Source organism: Equus caballus, chromosome 23 (assembly GCF_041296265.1).
Source record: "Equus caballus isolate H_3958 breed thoroughbred chromosome 23, TB-T2T, whole genome shotgun sequence".
Taxonomy (NCBI): Eukaryota; Metazoa; Chordata; class Mammalia; order Perissodactyla; family Equidae; genus Equus; species Equus caballus.
In genome coordinates, this window is record NC_091706.1 from 20,944,404 (window position 1) to 20,960,212 (window position 15,809).

Below are 15,809 nucleotides of genomic sequence, written 5' to 3' on the forward strand. Positions count from 1 at the left end.
AGCCACCACTCCACTCAGCTCTTAAGCAGCTTTGACCTTGAAGACATGGATATGGATGAGAACAAGGATCCACTTGGCACCTTTGGCCACTTTTGCTTCAGTGAACTGAGTGGGGTGTCTGAGAAGAAACCCTGGTGTTAGGAAGACGTCTGAGAATGTTCCAATGATCCCCGCCTCCTGATATTCACACCTTTGGGTAATTACCCCTCCCCTTGAGAGTAGGCTGGACTTAGTGATTTGCTTCTGACTAATAGAATAAGGGAAAGGTGATGGGATGTCATTTCCATTATTAGTTTACAAAAGATTATGACTTCTGTCTTGCTGTCAGACTCTCTCCTGGCTTTGGTGAAGCAAGCTTCCGTGTTGGAGAGGCCCACAGGACAAGGAACTGAGGGTTGCCTCCAGCCAACTCCAGCCCACAGCCACCAGGAATTGAGGATCTCAGTCCAACAGGCCTTGAGGAGCTGCATCCTGCCAACAGCTATATAAGCAAGCTCAGAACTATGTCCTTCTCCAGTTGAGCCTTCAGATGAGACCCCAGCCCCAGCTGATACCTTAATTGCAGCCTTGTGAGAGACCCTGGAGCAGGGAACCCAGGTAGGCCTTGCCTGGACTCCTGACCCAGAAAAACTATGAGTTAATAAATATGTGTTTTTTTAAGACACAAAATTTTGGGGTATCCATTACATAGAAGTAGATACACCCCTAAGTTACTGTAACCTTGGTGTAAGATATAGCATGGCTGGGAAGGCGGGCAGCAAATAGGAGGACACCCTCTCTGACAGTCTCCCTGGAGAAACTGTCTTCATGCTCAAAGACTATCCCACATCCTCTTATGCTGCAGTGGTAGCATTCTGCTCCACTAAGCCCAGATCAGTCTCCAGGAGGCGAGGCCTAGGTAGTGTTGGGTGGAGTGCATGGCCAGGATGGGGTCATGAAGAGTGATGATGAGCTCATTCTTCCCCTTCTCCTTTTTTTTCTTCCTTTCACATTCACTCCACCGTTGCATTTTCTTTACTCTGTTTCTTTTCCCCCCATATCCTGGGTGGCTGCCCGATGACCATTCCTTCAGAGATGGCCAGCTGCCCTCTTGGTCTTGCAATACTGCTATCAAGCTAGGCCTCCTGAAGAGGTTTACCTGAGGGGCGGCTCTTCCTGATCTTCAGCGTCCCTCACAAGCTAGGAGACCTCTTTGTAGATCTCAAAATATACCTTCTAGACAGATTAACACCCTACGTATAACAGACTCTTCAGCAGGACCCACCCAGTTCCTAGACCCTGCCCTGGCCACTCCAGTGTCCACAATCGCAAAACCCATCCATACACAGCCCCCCATTGACTGCCCACCTGTGAGAGTCTCTGGAGTCAGCAACTTTTTCTAAATGAAAATAAGCCGCTGTTTTCAGGAAAATATTCGTATCTCTGATCCTTTTCAGAGCTACAAGTTCCATTCTCCCTACTGTTCTGGGAATGGTAGAGGAAGGGGAAAGGTGAACTGCTCCGCATTTTCATCAGGGTCAGGTGAGGAGTAGAGACATGGCCCACACCCCAGATTTCCTGAGGGAGAGAAGGACTCTTAGGAACAGGCGACATTTATTCCTCACCAAGAGATCCAAGAGCAACATTTCCCCCTACCACTCACCCCAGGGCCCAACCACCTCCACACTTCCAATTCCAAAACTTTCTGAAGCCACAAGGGGGAATTCTGGCTGTATTATTCCAGAGGAAAGCATCCCACCCTGCCGCTGTGTATAGTTCAGGATAATGAGGGAGCAGATGGAAAGACAGGTTGAGCCAAGTGCCAAGTTCTGGACTTTGAAGGGTTTTGCCCACTTTGAAAAGGACTAAAGTTTTTAGAGTAAACTTTTTGTACTTTTTATGAAAGAATAAAGTGTTTTAAATAGAGGACATCTGAGCTGGGTCAAATAAAGGACCCAGGATAAAAGTGAGACGGCCACTGTCAGGTCCCCTACAAGGGACTGGTCATCTTTTAGAAACCAAAAGAGGCAATCAGTTAGAGCTGACCTCCTCGTTCCTTTCCCTGAGCACAAGCCCCAGAGTACCCCAAACCTACATGCCCAGTGCATGATGCAGAGAACACCACTCTCTGTTAGCAGAAAAAATTGAGGATCAGTTTTCTTGATTGTGGCTAACCATTGTTCTCATCAGAGGATGTGTTCTCATGAAAACTGTGAGGCTTTCTCAACAAGGACTGAAGGATTTCTTTGGGGACATTTTTCCTCCCTGAAAGTGTTGGAGAAGCGTTTTCTGTTTGAATAGAAGAGTCAAATCCCTGAACCCAGTGCCTTCCTCAGGGGTGGCAGTGACCGGAGGGACCTGGCATACCTGATGCATGCAGCTGGGGCTTGGATGGGGCATAGACTCCCTGGAAGGCGGGGAAGGAGGTTGACTGTGGCATAAATACTGATCCTTGAAGGCTCCAACTTTCCAGGGATGTCCGATCCTGTCTCTGTTCTGGCTAACACTTATAAACTACTCTGGTCAGCAGAGGCGGGGTCTTGGCTGTAGGATGTGGTCCTTGCCCATTCCCCTGGCTGGGAGTCAGAGAGAGCCCTGTAGTTGGCGGGATGTCCCTTGTCAGGCTCTACTGGGTCTGCAGTTCCTCCTTCTGCTGACTTAACTCCATGGCCTCAGGTTTGTACCCACATGCCAGTTTCTCTTCTAGGATCTTCCCCTTGGTTGCCATGAGTTCATGAGCTTCAGGAGGCCCACAGCTCACAGAGAGAGCTGTGCTTTCAGCTGGGTGTTCATGTTGCACAAAGGTTGACATGAACTTGGGTTTTTGCTGGGGACTTTGCTGCCCTATGATTTTTCTCTTGGAATTGATCCATTGAAAAGAAATTGCCTCCTCTTTTTTCTGAGGTAACCTTCAGGAGGAAACTGTTCATTCTGTGACAGAGATGGGGAAGTGCCCTCTAATTCTCTGTCCTCGATAGAGTGGCTCTTCTTTCTGGCTTTAGATGTCCCTACTCCTGAGTCCTCACTTCCACATTCTCCTGCTTTGGAGCTTTCAGAGGCCTCACTCTCTTTGCAGCTGATGAGAAGTTCTTATTCGGGAACTTCCGTGACACACACTTAGAAACCCAGGGCTCCTGCTGCTGCTCCATGCTGATCCCGGTGTTCTCCAGGTGGACGTGCAGCACCTGGGAAACTCCCGTGTCCCCACTGGAAATGCTCTGGGACTGAGTCAGGGAGGACTGAGAAGGCAAGCTATCTGAAATAAAGGACATGTCTTGAGCCTGGCTATGCTCCTCACTCTCCAGTTGAAACTTTATCTCACTTAGGAGCTGTTTTTTAAGGTATGATGGTTTAGAATCTTGGGGAACTGATATTTTCGGTGAGGGACATTCAGTGTGATAATGTGGGAAACAACATATTCTTAACGTGAGCCTGCCAGCAACTGGATTCTGAAATTGACAGGCTTGAGTGGTCAGGACCTCTGATAGTTGGGACAAGTGGACAACCTACCAGGGCTATCTGGAGATGACTTCTCTGGAACAGGCCTCAATAGGATGGAAGTCAATTTAGATTGAGTTACAGTTAATGGGCAGTGTGGTGGTCGTGAAACAGGATTGGTGGTGTGTGATGACAGGCCAATCAGTGGGATTCCTTGTCTGGGACAAATCTGGTAAAGGGTTGATATCTCGGGGAAGGGTGTGATCAAGAGAGAAGATGGTATGCAGAGATAAAGTGGCTTTAATTGGAGAACAGGATCCACTGTCTGAGTGTCATGTGGTAGGAGAGGAGGAAAGGCAGGGGCTGGGGTGGGGAATAGTCTGGGAATTTGGAATCCAAGGGAGGAAAAGGCTCTGGTGGCATAGAGAGACCTGATGGTGAGGGTGAAAGAAAGTCAGCTAAGGGTGTCATTAGGTTAGGTTAGAGAATGCGGGTGGGTGAGGAAGGCTCAGGTAGAGGGGCTAGTGTTAGGTCTCCTAGAGGGACTGCTGAGAAGGCAGAGGACAGAGTGAAAATGACTCAGTCACAGAAACTGTGGAAGCCAAAGGGGACATAGAGGGAGGAGTATCTTCCAGGGCCTCCAGGCACTTCAGCCAATTGACTCAGCAGTTGCAGTATTACACAACTCACGGAATGAGTCTAGACATAACAGTTGATGAAGGCAGAAGATATCATGATGCTGGCCCAGGGGACTGCAGGAGACAGGAGGTACAAAGCTGCAGCCAGAACCAGAACAAATGTATGGGACCTGGCAGGTCTGGCAGACGTCAGGGCGCCCAGTGTATACTGTCCTTTCACATTTCCTCACTTGCTTGATCTCACAATGTAACTTGCTTCCTTCTCCCAAAGGCTTTCACATTCTGACTCAGGATTTTCCCTCCCGTGACAATCCCAGGCTTCACTGAGGTCCTAGAAATTCACAGACTCTGCTAAAAAGAGGGATGCAGGAAAGAAGGGTTATGTTTAGTCACCTTTGCAGAAGAGAAAGCACCTTACTTGCCTCCTCTACTTTGCTCTGGCAGTCTCTCCAACCTGGGAAACCAGGAGAAGGATGAAGATAGAAGAAAAGGGCTCTTTCAGGAGGCAGAGTAGAATGTCCTTTATGGTACCCTTGGTAGATTGGACTTGGAGATCCACAAGAATTAGGATTCAAGATCACATGGTTAATGTTAATAACAAGGCTCACATATGTATGTTGCTTTATCATTCACAAAGGGTTTTCATGTATGTGTATATATGTGTGTGTGTATATATAATGCCAAGAGGTGCTCAAAACCACCCTGTGAGGAACATAGGTCAGTGGTTACCTCACAGAGGAATCTGGTCATCCAAGAAGTCAAAGTACTTTCACAAGGTCAGGAGACAGAAGTTCTGACTCTCGACATCTCACAAGGCCACCTGTTGGTCAACACCCATTGCCCAGGTCCATCACTGCTTCATGCCCGGGGATGGGCTGAGCAGGAATCTGAGAAGTGTTTCTGGTTCTTACTGCTTTCCTATGAGCCTCTCCTCTGAGGGCTGTGTTTCCTGAGAGGGACTGTATCTAGCAACTGACATCCTCAGAGATCATGGACCTGAGACCTCATGGAAAGGATGGGAAGGGTCACCCTTGGAGAGCTCCGGTGGAATAAGCAGAACCTTACCTCTCGATGTTCCACCTTTCCTTCTCTTGGCTCTGCCCTTACGCTGAGAACAAAAAGAAAAGCATTGGGGGCTAGGGCTCATTTCTTTCCCTTCTCTCTCTAGGAAACTCAGATATCCATTATCCAAGAAAAACATGACTCTCTACCTTAATTAACAGAACTTTGTGTTCCTTCCTTCAAGTAATTTTTAAAGGTGTTAAAATATTTTCAATTTTTCTTTATTTGAAAAACTCAAAGAAGGATTTTTGTCTATGAGGTTGACACTTGATATTCTGAGTCAGAAGTCCTCTGCTCAAGGAAGGCATAGACTCTGAGGCCAACAGTCACGACTGTGCTCCCTCAGATAGACCCTGTGTCCTGGACAGAGCTCAGACTCCAGCCTCTACTCAGAGGCTCAGCCCTGCTCTCCTGACCTGCTCAACATGAAGGGAGGCTTGGTTGAGTGATGCCTGACATGGGAATGTGACTCCTGATCAAGTGCTGGGAACTCTGTCCTCCTGCATAGATCCCAAACTCTCTAAATAACCCAATCCATGGCCATGAAATCACTGTATGGAGTTTTATTCTGGAATCCTCCACCACACCCAGATGGTCTGTGAGCTTCAGTTGGAAACCTTAGTCCTCCCTAACCCCTAGTTCTGCCCAGTCTCTTCCCCTAAAAGAATGACATTCTATCCTGTCCTCAGACTTCCCTCTTTAGTTGTCTCTCTGACCAAACCAAAATCATTTAGCAATGTGGGAAGAGGAATGGGAAAGTAAATAATCATTTTTTGAGAGGTGGCTTCCGGTTCCAGCTCTGACATTTTAAAGAGCTTTGGAGTCGTCTCTCCAGTCTTTAGAAGAAGCAAAAAGCTGAACAAACTGTAAATCAGTTACTTTTCTTGGAGCCTTCAGAGAATTGATGTCACAGGGCAAACGACTACCCAGAATCTTCAGACGGGGTGAATTGCAGTCGAGATCAGCTCATGTGGAGCAGAAATGCTAGAGTCATAAAGTGGTAGAAACACTTAAAGGGACACTTTGACAAATCCTCAAGGATGTGTGTGGGCTAGCATGAGAGTGAGAAACTCCTGGGGTCACTCTCTTATTGGGGCCCCCAGCTTATTCACAGATTTTACCACTGGGAGCTCCACCATGTTCTCACAGTGAAGAGCCATGAAGAAACTCTGATGTTTCTGGTGGGGGAGGGTTGGGAGAGAGAAAGTTACCATTTCGAAAACATGTTGAAATATCCCTTGAATGTTCTCCATAACAGAAGCCTACTTAGCAGGGCAAAAACTACCAAGCCTTATCCCACATGGGAGAAAGGAATTACCTAACTACAACCCCCTCCAGCCTTGCTGTCTCATATAAAGAGTGGAAAGAAGAATAAAACAGAAGCCCTTGTGAACATCACAACCCAGAGACACAGGCCTACTAAAAGGCTGAGATTTAATCATATCCCCACCTCCAACACCTTATCACCACATCCACAGCACACCAGTGAAGTGTAAGGATCATGGCTGAAGGAGCTACAAGGCATAGGCTCTCTTTAAGGATGAGATTTAGGGAAACCTAAAGACACCAGGAAAGACAGAAACAAGGACACTAGAGGAAATCGAAGCCTCTGACGTGTACAGCTACAGGAAATATTAAACACACCCTAACACCTAGGCAGATGAACAAAACTTCACACTAAAGGTCTATTTACTTCAGTTCCCATTACCCAATACATCATGTCTGCTTTCAACGAAATATTACAAGGCATGGTAAAATGCAAGAAAAATCGGTCTGAAGAGACAAAGCAAGCACCAGATCTACATTTAGATGTGACACAGCTTTTGCAATTATCATACATTGAATCTAAAATAACGATGATTAATATGTTAGGGGCTCTAGTAGAAAAGTAGACAGCACACAAGAACAGATGAGGAATGTAAGCAGAGAGAGGGAAACTCTTAAGCATGAATCAAAAGGAAATGTTAAAAACCAAAAACACTGTAAGAGAAATGAAGAATGCCTTTGATTGACTCATCTGTAGGTTACATATAGCCAAGGAAAGAACACATGAGTTTGAATATATATCAACAGAAACTTTGCAAATTGAAATGCAAAGAGGAAAAGAGTTGTTAAAAATTTTAAAACCCAGAATATCCAGGAACTGTGAGACAATTTCAGAATGTTTCACGTACATGTAATTGGAATACCAGAAGGAGAAAAAAGATCAGAGCAGAAGAAATATTTGGAGTAATAGTGGCCAAGGATTTCCGAAATTAATGATAGTTTAGCCATAGATTGTGGAAGCTCAGAAGAAAACAAGATAAATACTAAAAAACTGTATACCTAGACATATCATATTCAAACTGTAAGAAATCACAAGATAAAATCGTGAAAGAATCCAGAGGAAAATAAACAACTCTAGATCTAGAAGAACAAGGATAAGAATTGTGGTCTTCTCATCATAAACCATGCAAGCAAGAAGAGAGTGGAGGGAAATATGTAGAGCTGAAAGAAAAAACACCCATCAACCTATAATTTTTTATCTAGTGAAATTATACTTCAAAAGTGAAAGAGAAATAAAAACTTTCTTAGACAAACAAAAATTGAGGGAATTTGTCAGTAGCAGACCTGCCCTGCAATAAATGTTAAAAACAATTCTTCAGCGAGAAGGAAAATGATAACTCGGATCTACATAAAGGAAAGAAAGAGAAAAAGGGAATAAATGAATGTAAAATAGGACCTTTATTTTTCTCATTCTCAATTGACCTAATAAAAATAATGATGATGATGATGTATTACATGTTTATAGTGTATGGATAAGTGAAATGAATGAAAACAATGTTCATGGGACTTAGATTAGTTGTAAATGTATATTACAAGCTCTAGGGCAACCACTGAAATATTTTTTTTAAAGAAGGATAATCAGTATGCTAAGAGAACAGACAAAATGGAATCATATAAAATGCTTGTTTAAAACCAGAAAAGGTAGAAAAAATGGGAAGGAAAAAGAATAAAATGAATAGTAAATGGTTACAGACATTGTAGATATTAATCTAACTATTTTTTTAAAACGTCACTAAATGTAAATGGTCTACGTTCACCAATTAAAAGACAGAGACTATCAGACTGGATTAAAAAACAAGGTTCAATTATATGTTGTCTACAAAACACCCACTTTACATATACAAATACAGATACATTAAAAGTAAAAGGACAGAGGAAAATGTACCATGCTAACACTAACCAAAAGAAAATAGGAGTAACTGTGTTAATTTCAAACAAAGACTTCTGAACAAGGAAAATTATCAGGGATAAAGAGGAGCATTACATAACAACAAAAGGGTCAGTGCTCCAAGAAGACACAGAGTCTTTAACATATATACATCTAACAACAGAGTCTCAAAATATGTGAGGTAAAAACTGGTAGAACTTCAAGGAGAAATAGGTGACTCCACTGTTACCGTTGGAGACTTCAACACCTCTTTTTCAGAAATGGACAGATTCAGCAGACAGAAAATCAGTGTGGATATAGTTGACCTGAACAGCGGCATCAATAAACTTGATCTAATTGACATTTGTGTAATACTTCCTCCAGCAACAGAATACACATTCTTCTCAAACTCACATGGAACATTCACCAAGATAAAGCACATTCTGGGCCACAAAACACACTTCAACACATATGAAATAGGAATCATACAAAGTATGTTTTCAGACCATAGTGGAATTAAAGTAGAAATCAATTACAGAAAGATAGCTGGAAATCCCAAAATGTTTGGAGATTAAATACACTAATAACACGCAGGTGAAGGAAGAAGTCTCAAGAGGAAAAAAAAATATTTTAAACTAAATGAAAATTAAAATATGACATCAAAATTTGTGAGATGCAGCAGAAGCAGAACTTAGGGGGGAATTAATAGCATTGAACACACCTGTTTGAAAAGAAAGATTTAATATCTCTGAGGGACTCTGGTTCACTTTCCTGATTGACATCTCTGTTTCCAAAATATTGGGAAACATGGATTTCTCTTTAGGTAGCACAATGACAGAAGAATGAGCACCATCTCACCCATGAAGGCAAGGATGGGAATACCTAGGAAGATGGGCTGGAGCTCAGCCATGGTGCAGTAAGGCTCCTCAGACAGGGAAGGTGGTCCAGGTCATGGGAAATGCATTGCTGCCTCAGGCAGCTGGGCATTAAGAGTGCACATTCTAGACTAGAGTTCCAGGCCCACATCACAGAGCTTTAGCACAGACACCAAAGGTTCTTGAGGGGAGGGGAGGGGACAACACAAGAGAGATGAACCCACAACCCTTTCCCCACCATCCAGCCCAGCAGATCTGTCCATACCTCCAGGGCCCCTTAGATACCTGCAACCTACCTTTCAACTCCACCCGTTCACCATACCATATATTTACCTTGGTGAAATTTTCTATTTATTCTACCTGTTACCCAGCTATTACCTAAGACCGTTTACTGCTTGATTATCTCCCTTTGGACCCCACATCATCTTTGAAAGTCTGCTTTGCCCAGGAATTTACACCCCCAAGATCTACTCTGCCCTCACCTACAGCTTCCCCTGATACTTAATGTGTTTTTACCTGTAGGAACCAGAAATATACTCAGCAGCAGCCCCACCCCCAATATCTCCTCAAAAGAATCCACTCTCACCAAGAAGCATGAGAGAGCAGAGTAGCCTGTACCAATGATTAGAAAACATGACAAAGAGGGAGACAAGGGCATGGCTCACCCGTGGACCCACGGCAAACAACTTGAAAATCTTTAGTAGTACTTTTTTCCCCCAAATCCCTCTTAGGCTGTTCAGCCCCTAAGGGTTCTCAAATCTAGCCCCCTCCACCCAAACAGTGTCTCACCCCGCTGCTCCCTCTCTCTTCTCTCTGCCAAATCCCCTCTTTCCCTGAAACATTTTTAATTTTTACTTAATTTTACAGAGCAGTTGTGCTGGACCATGACCCACAGGACCAAACTCATCTTAATTTAGGGAGTGGGCTTCTCTTTAGCATAAATTCTAGTGAGCATAAATGTCATTATATTTAACAATACTTGTTGGTTTTTGCTTGTTTGTTTTTGCTGAGAAAGGTTCGCCCTGAGCTAACACCTGTGCCAGTTTTCTTCTATTTTGTATGTGGGACACTACCACAGCATGGCCACTGACAACTGGTGTAGATCTGCGCCCAAGAACTGAGCTCAGGCTGCCGAAGCAGAGCACGCAGAACTTAACCAGTAGTCCACTGGGCTGGCTCCTGTGTCTTAATCACACCTATGGTTACTTCTTCCATTAAAGATTTTATGGTTTTTTTCGCTTCTACTTTCTGTCTTTTCACCAAAATTCCCATTGGTATCTCTATACCTTTTTAAACAATAGTGTCATTTTTATTGATGGTGTACATGTATTTATTTCATCTCCCCATGCTAGCTAGTCATTTAATAGTTATAAATTTTACAGCTTCATTATTTAGTGCTAAACTGCTGAAATGAAGCCCTGTGTCATGTCCTCCCTCTGCCTGCCTGCATTGCCTCGCTGAGTCTGAAGAATCAGTCTGGGCTGTAGACAGTCCTTTCCATCCCATGTGAGAGGGTTTACCAGTAACGACAGCTTGTTTTTTGACTTGTCTTCTCCTGCATCCACAGCTTCACCATCGTCTCCTCCCAAAAGAAAGGTACACTTCAAGCTCACCACTCTCACATACCCTACCTGTACTGCAGGAGGCATCTCTGTTCAGTAAAATCCCTCCACATATCTTTGCATCTCTGGCTTTTTTTTTTTTTTTTTTTTTTTTGCTGAGAAAGATTCTCCCTGAGGTAACATCTGTGACCAATCATCTTCTTTTTACTTGAGGAATATTTACCCTGAGCTAACATTAGCAGCCAGTTTTCCTCTATTTTGTGTGTGGGTCGTCACCACAGCATGGCCAACAAGTGGTGTAGGTCCAGACCCAGGAACTGAACCCAGGCCAGTGAAGCAGAACACACCGAACTTAACCACCAAGCCACCGGGCCAGCCCCTCTAGCATTGTTTTTTAGTAGCACATCTGGTCCTAACTTCCCCTAAGGTCCCCAGGACTTGCAATTGTGAAAACATGCTTTAAAGTCTGAGCAAGTTAATTCCACCGAAAAAATTTCCAGGTGAGAGGGGATTATAAGAATGGCACATTGAGCGTGGTCTTCAAAAGTGGCCCTGTTGTTAGGCAGGCTGAGAAACTGATCCAGATTAAAGGAGGCCGAAGACACATGACAAGTAATGCAGTTTGTGATTGTAGCCTGAATCCTGTAAAGGAGGCTCAAAAAAAGAGAAAAAAAGCCACAAAGGACATTACTCAATAAATTGTCAAAAGTGGAATATGAATGGGAGATTAGTTAAAAGTTTTATGCCAATGTTAAATTTGCTGAAGGGGATAACCTGCCGTATGTAAGAATATCTTTTTCTTAAGAAATAAATAATGAAATATTCAAGGAGAAAGTGCATGATGCATGAAATGTATTCCCAAATATTCAGGAATGTATGCATGTTTTTCATATGTGTGTGTGTTCATATAGAGAGAGAAGGGGAGGGAGGGAAGGAGACAGAAACAGACCAAGACAGAGGAGAGAGATGGAAAATGGGTCAAATATTAACAGGTAAATCTGGATAAAGGGTGTGTGGTTGTTTACCATCCATGCAACTTTTCCACAAGTTTATTTCCAAATAAATATGTTTTAAAAATGAGCCATTGACTGTTGTCCTGAATTTTACCTAACCTTTGAGATTTGTGGCTTTGATTCCAGCAGCTGCCAGCACCAGCATACCTAGACCCCAGAAGTGCACAATGGTGACTTTAAAACAGTTAACTTAGGTTCTGTCCCAGGCAACAAACCCAGGATCTTCTTTGCCTATTTCAAGCATGCTAACATTTCAACAGGGTTACAAAATACTGGAAAAGAGCACCCCCCCCCCAAAAAAAAAGATTTTTAAAAATTATACACAATACAAAAAAACAGAAAAAGAACAAAAAATTCAACGTGTACAGCATGGAACCCTTAATTTCTTTCCTATTTGGTGTCACCAGGTCTTCGGTCTTCTGGCATTTTGAGATGTGAGTTGGTTTGCTGGCATTTCGTCTGCTCCGCTAGTCTGCTAGTTACCACACCCCCACTGGATTTCCACCTTCCAAAAATGTGTTGACATCTTTTGTCCTGTCCTCTCCTTGTCATCCTCAAGTGCTTATTCTTTTTGTGTCCTTGCCTTGTTTTAACAGCTTTATTGAAATATAGTTCACATGCCTTGCAATTCACCTGTTTAAAGTGTATAATTCCATGGTTTTTAGTATATTCACAGACATGTGTAACCATCACTACAGTCAGTTTGAAAACATTTTCATGGCTTCAAAAACAAACCTTGTGACCTTTAGCCGCCATCTCTCCCTCCCCTCATCCCCCCAGCCCTAAGCAACCACTAATCTACTTTCCATCTCTCTAGATTTCCATATTCTGGACATTTCATACGAATGGAATAGTATGTGGCTGCGACTGGCCTCTTCGCATGGTTCATCCATGTTGTAACATGTATCAGTACTTTTATTGCCAAAAACTACTACGTTGTCTGGATATACCACATTTTATTTACCCAGTCATCGGTTGATGGACGTTTAGGTTGTTTCCATTATTTGACTGTTATGAATAGTACTGTGAACATTTGTGTACAAGTTTTTGTGTGCCCACGTTTTCATTTCTCTTGAGTATGTACCTAGAAGTGAAATTGCTAGGTCATATGGTAACTGTGTGTTTAACTTCTGAGGAACCGTCAGATTGTTTTCCAAAACACCTGCACCATTTTTCATTCCCACCAGCAGTGTATGAGGGTTCCCATTTCTCCACATTCTCACCAACACTCATTATTATCTGACTTTTTTATCCTAGCCATCCTGTTTGTGAAGTGCTATCTCATAGTGGTTTTGATTTGCATTCCCCTGATGACTATTAATGTTGAGCATCTTTCCATCTAATCTTTTTAACAGTGTTTTGGGAAGGAGAGGAGTTAAGTGTTTGAGCTGCTATGTTTAACTCAAAACACAATAGCTCATTGTAAATATATGACAGGAAAAATTTTATTCTGAATATTTGAAAACACATAGTGATGTCAAGTCCTTATCACATGTACAGCTTTCTCCTTCTGTACTCTCTGCATGCTGTAGTCACTGTGTTATTAAGGGACTGCAACACTGTGCACTGCATTTGCTCAGGAAGATTCCTTTCTATGAGGGGTTGAGGGAGGAGTTCACTTGGGTGACTCCTCAGGCTTGACTGCAGGGCTGAGCAGAACTGATGGCCAAAGCCTCTAAAGCTCAGTGCTTTTGGTCCCCACCCACGGCTGTGTCCATCTGTTGTGGGTCAGTGTGCCCCACAGGAGTAACTGTCAAAAAATTTTGAGAACTGTGACACAGGCACAAAGCATACGTCTGAGAGACGGATGGCAGGATGTTCTGATGGGCTTTTGCCCTTTAACCATAGTGTAGGAGACGGGCCGTATCACACGTGCCAGATGACAACTCTGAGAGCGGGGTGAGGGGTACATGGGAAGATACACTGCTCTCATGCACGTTTAAACATTTCTGTAATGGAAAGCTTAAAACAGTGAAAGTTGGGTGCCTCATAAGGAGATGGAGGGGACGAGAGGATCCCTGGCAAGGGGGCTCAGTCTGTGAAGACGAGGGTTTAGCTCTCGCAATAAGGACATTTCAGGAAGTGTAATTCCATTGAGGTTAGGAAGGAAACCTCTTTTCATATACCAGGAAAGAAGGAAAGGAGGAATGGGAAAGGGTTTTTGTGAAGGTGTTTTGACGGAAAGTTCCTATCTCACGGCTTCTAGCTCCTCTGTGAATGGTGGTCCAGTACATCTACTGAGCAAGTGGAGACGGCCTAAGTTTGAGGAAAGTGAAGGAGATTTGAAATAAAGTAGAGAGGCAGCAGAGAGAATGGACTAAGGAAACAGTGACCTGAGCCCCATTTGTTTTCCTCACGTGTTGGTAAGCATGGGGTCATTATTTGTGGAATGAGCCAAGGTTTTCCAGCTAGTGCTGGGGCTGAATTTATCGTGGCACCAGCAGATTCCATTGTGGGATTTAATCCAATAGCGATCAGTTACTCATAGGAAGGCGTTTCTGGAAAAGGCAGAGAGATGAGATTTTGCCAGACAGGAAGGATTAAAGGGGATTAGTTGGGGCCCATTTTTAATGGACCTTTTTAAATGTTGGTTACCTGACAGACCATCAAATTTACCTTGGAGAGGGAGGAAACGAAGACAGGAGCTAGGTGGATAGATGAAGGGTAAGTGGGAAGATGAATGGCCTAGAGTTAAAAATTACTAAGGGGCCTGTACACCAGAAGGATCAGGGATGAGGCCAAAGGGTGGAATGTCAAACTGTGTTAATCCAGATGTCAGAAGTGTTCCTGGTGATAAGCCCTGGAGTGTGGCAGTAACTGTCCTGGAATGGAAGTAAAGGACCCTAAGATGAGATGATGTAGGATCTGAGGGGTCGGGCTATTGGCTGGTCCATCCACATGGATGTTCGAGCCCTCCACGGCCTCCTCACCTCTTCGGTTCTCTGCCCTGGGCCCTGTCCCACCTTTTGTCCCTCCTAGGGCCTCCACAGAATCTGCATTATTTTTTGACCCTAAGCTTCAGACATTGGAGGGTCAATGGCATAACTCTGGACAAGAAAATACAAGTGTGGAGTGAGCGAGGGCTGTGGTGGACATCGGTTTTGTTTTGTTTTTTCTTTTAAGACCTAGCATTCACAAGTCTTTCTGCAAGAACTACCTCAAGTGCCCTCTAGGGCACTCACGCCATGTTTGAGTCCCAGTCTATACAAGTGGAGTTGCCTTCCCTCCAGGCCCTATGGTAAGGGTGGGTATGTGTGCAGTCCATGGTGAGTCCCCCAAACATCTGTAACCTGGTGCATAGTCTGGGACTCGCCTCTGGTTCATGAGCTGCAGGTGTTCTTGGGGAGACCAACCATGGCTCCACCAAGGCCATGAATATCAAAGGAGGCACCTCCATCCTGAACGTGAACTTTATACAGTAAGGGCAAGATCTTATGTATTTCCATCAAGCATGGATGGAAGAAAGGCACCAAGATCACCTTCCCCAGGAAGGGGATGTCATGCCTGATGACCTCCCTGCAGATATTGTTTTAGTGCTCAAAGAGCAGCCCCATGCCTTTTCAGAATAAGGCATCAGTGTGCTGTGCAGTGCTCTGATAAGCTTCAAGGAAGTGGTGCCTGGATCAGATTGAGGAAGGGGCAGGGGGAACAGTACAGGGTGACAATATGGATGATGAGGCATAAACCTTTGTTCCACCAGCAAGGTCATTCCTTCCCCTGTTCAGTTTTTCTTACCTTCCCACTCCCTCTAAGGCATCTTTTCCTTACTCTTGGCTTTATTTTACCCTGGGAGGTAGGTGGCTGCCTGGTCAACATTGCTACCACTGACAGCCAAGTGATGCTTTTGCTCTGCAACAAAATGTCATCAATCAGCAATCTGAAGAAATACCCCCAGCTGTCTTTCCAGTAAGGAAACGTCAGTGTAAAGTCTAAGGTATGCTTCCCCAACACATTAAGATGACCCACATGACAGATTCTTAAGTAGCATCTGTGCTGTTCCTAGCCCCTCCCCCACCAGCACAGAATTCACTGCAGCAGTAACCCCCAAA

The 15,809-nt window shown here is 44.0% G+C and overlaps 1 protein-coding gene across 18 annotated transcripts in view; it reads left to right on the plus strand.

The window, feature by feature from the left end:
- LOC102147868 (FERM domain-containing protein 3) overlaps positions 1-15,809 on the plus strand; it is a 277,621-nt gene that overhangs the window by 24,983 nt on the left and 236,829 nt on the right. For 6 of the 18 annotated variants that reach the window (XR_011431329.1, XR_011431327.1, XR_011431328.1 and 3 more), the window contains 2 exons: positions 3-196; positions 329-669. The exons of 6 other annotated variants lie outside the window; for them this stretch is intronic. The gene's annotated coding sequence lies outside the window, so the exon portion shown is untranslated. Of the gene's footprint in view, positions 1-2; positions 197-328; positions 670-3,055; positions 3,259-12,167; positions 12,389-13,966; positions 14,124-15,557; positions 15,696-15,809 lie in introns of those variants that run through there. 6 more of the 18 variants (XR_011431325.1, XR_011431324.1, XR_011431320.1 and 3 more) reach the window with 4 other exon arrangements.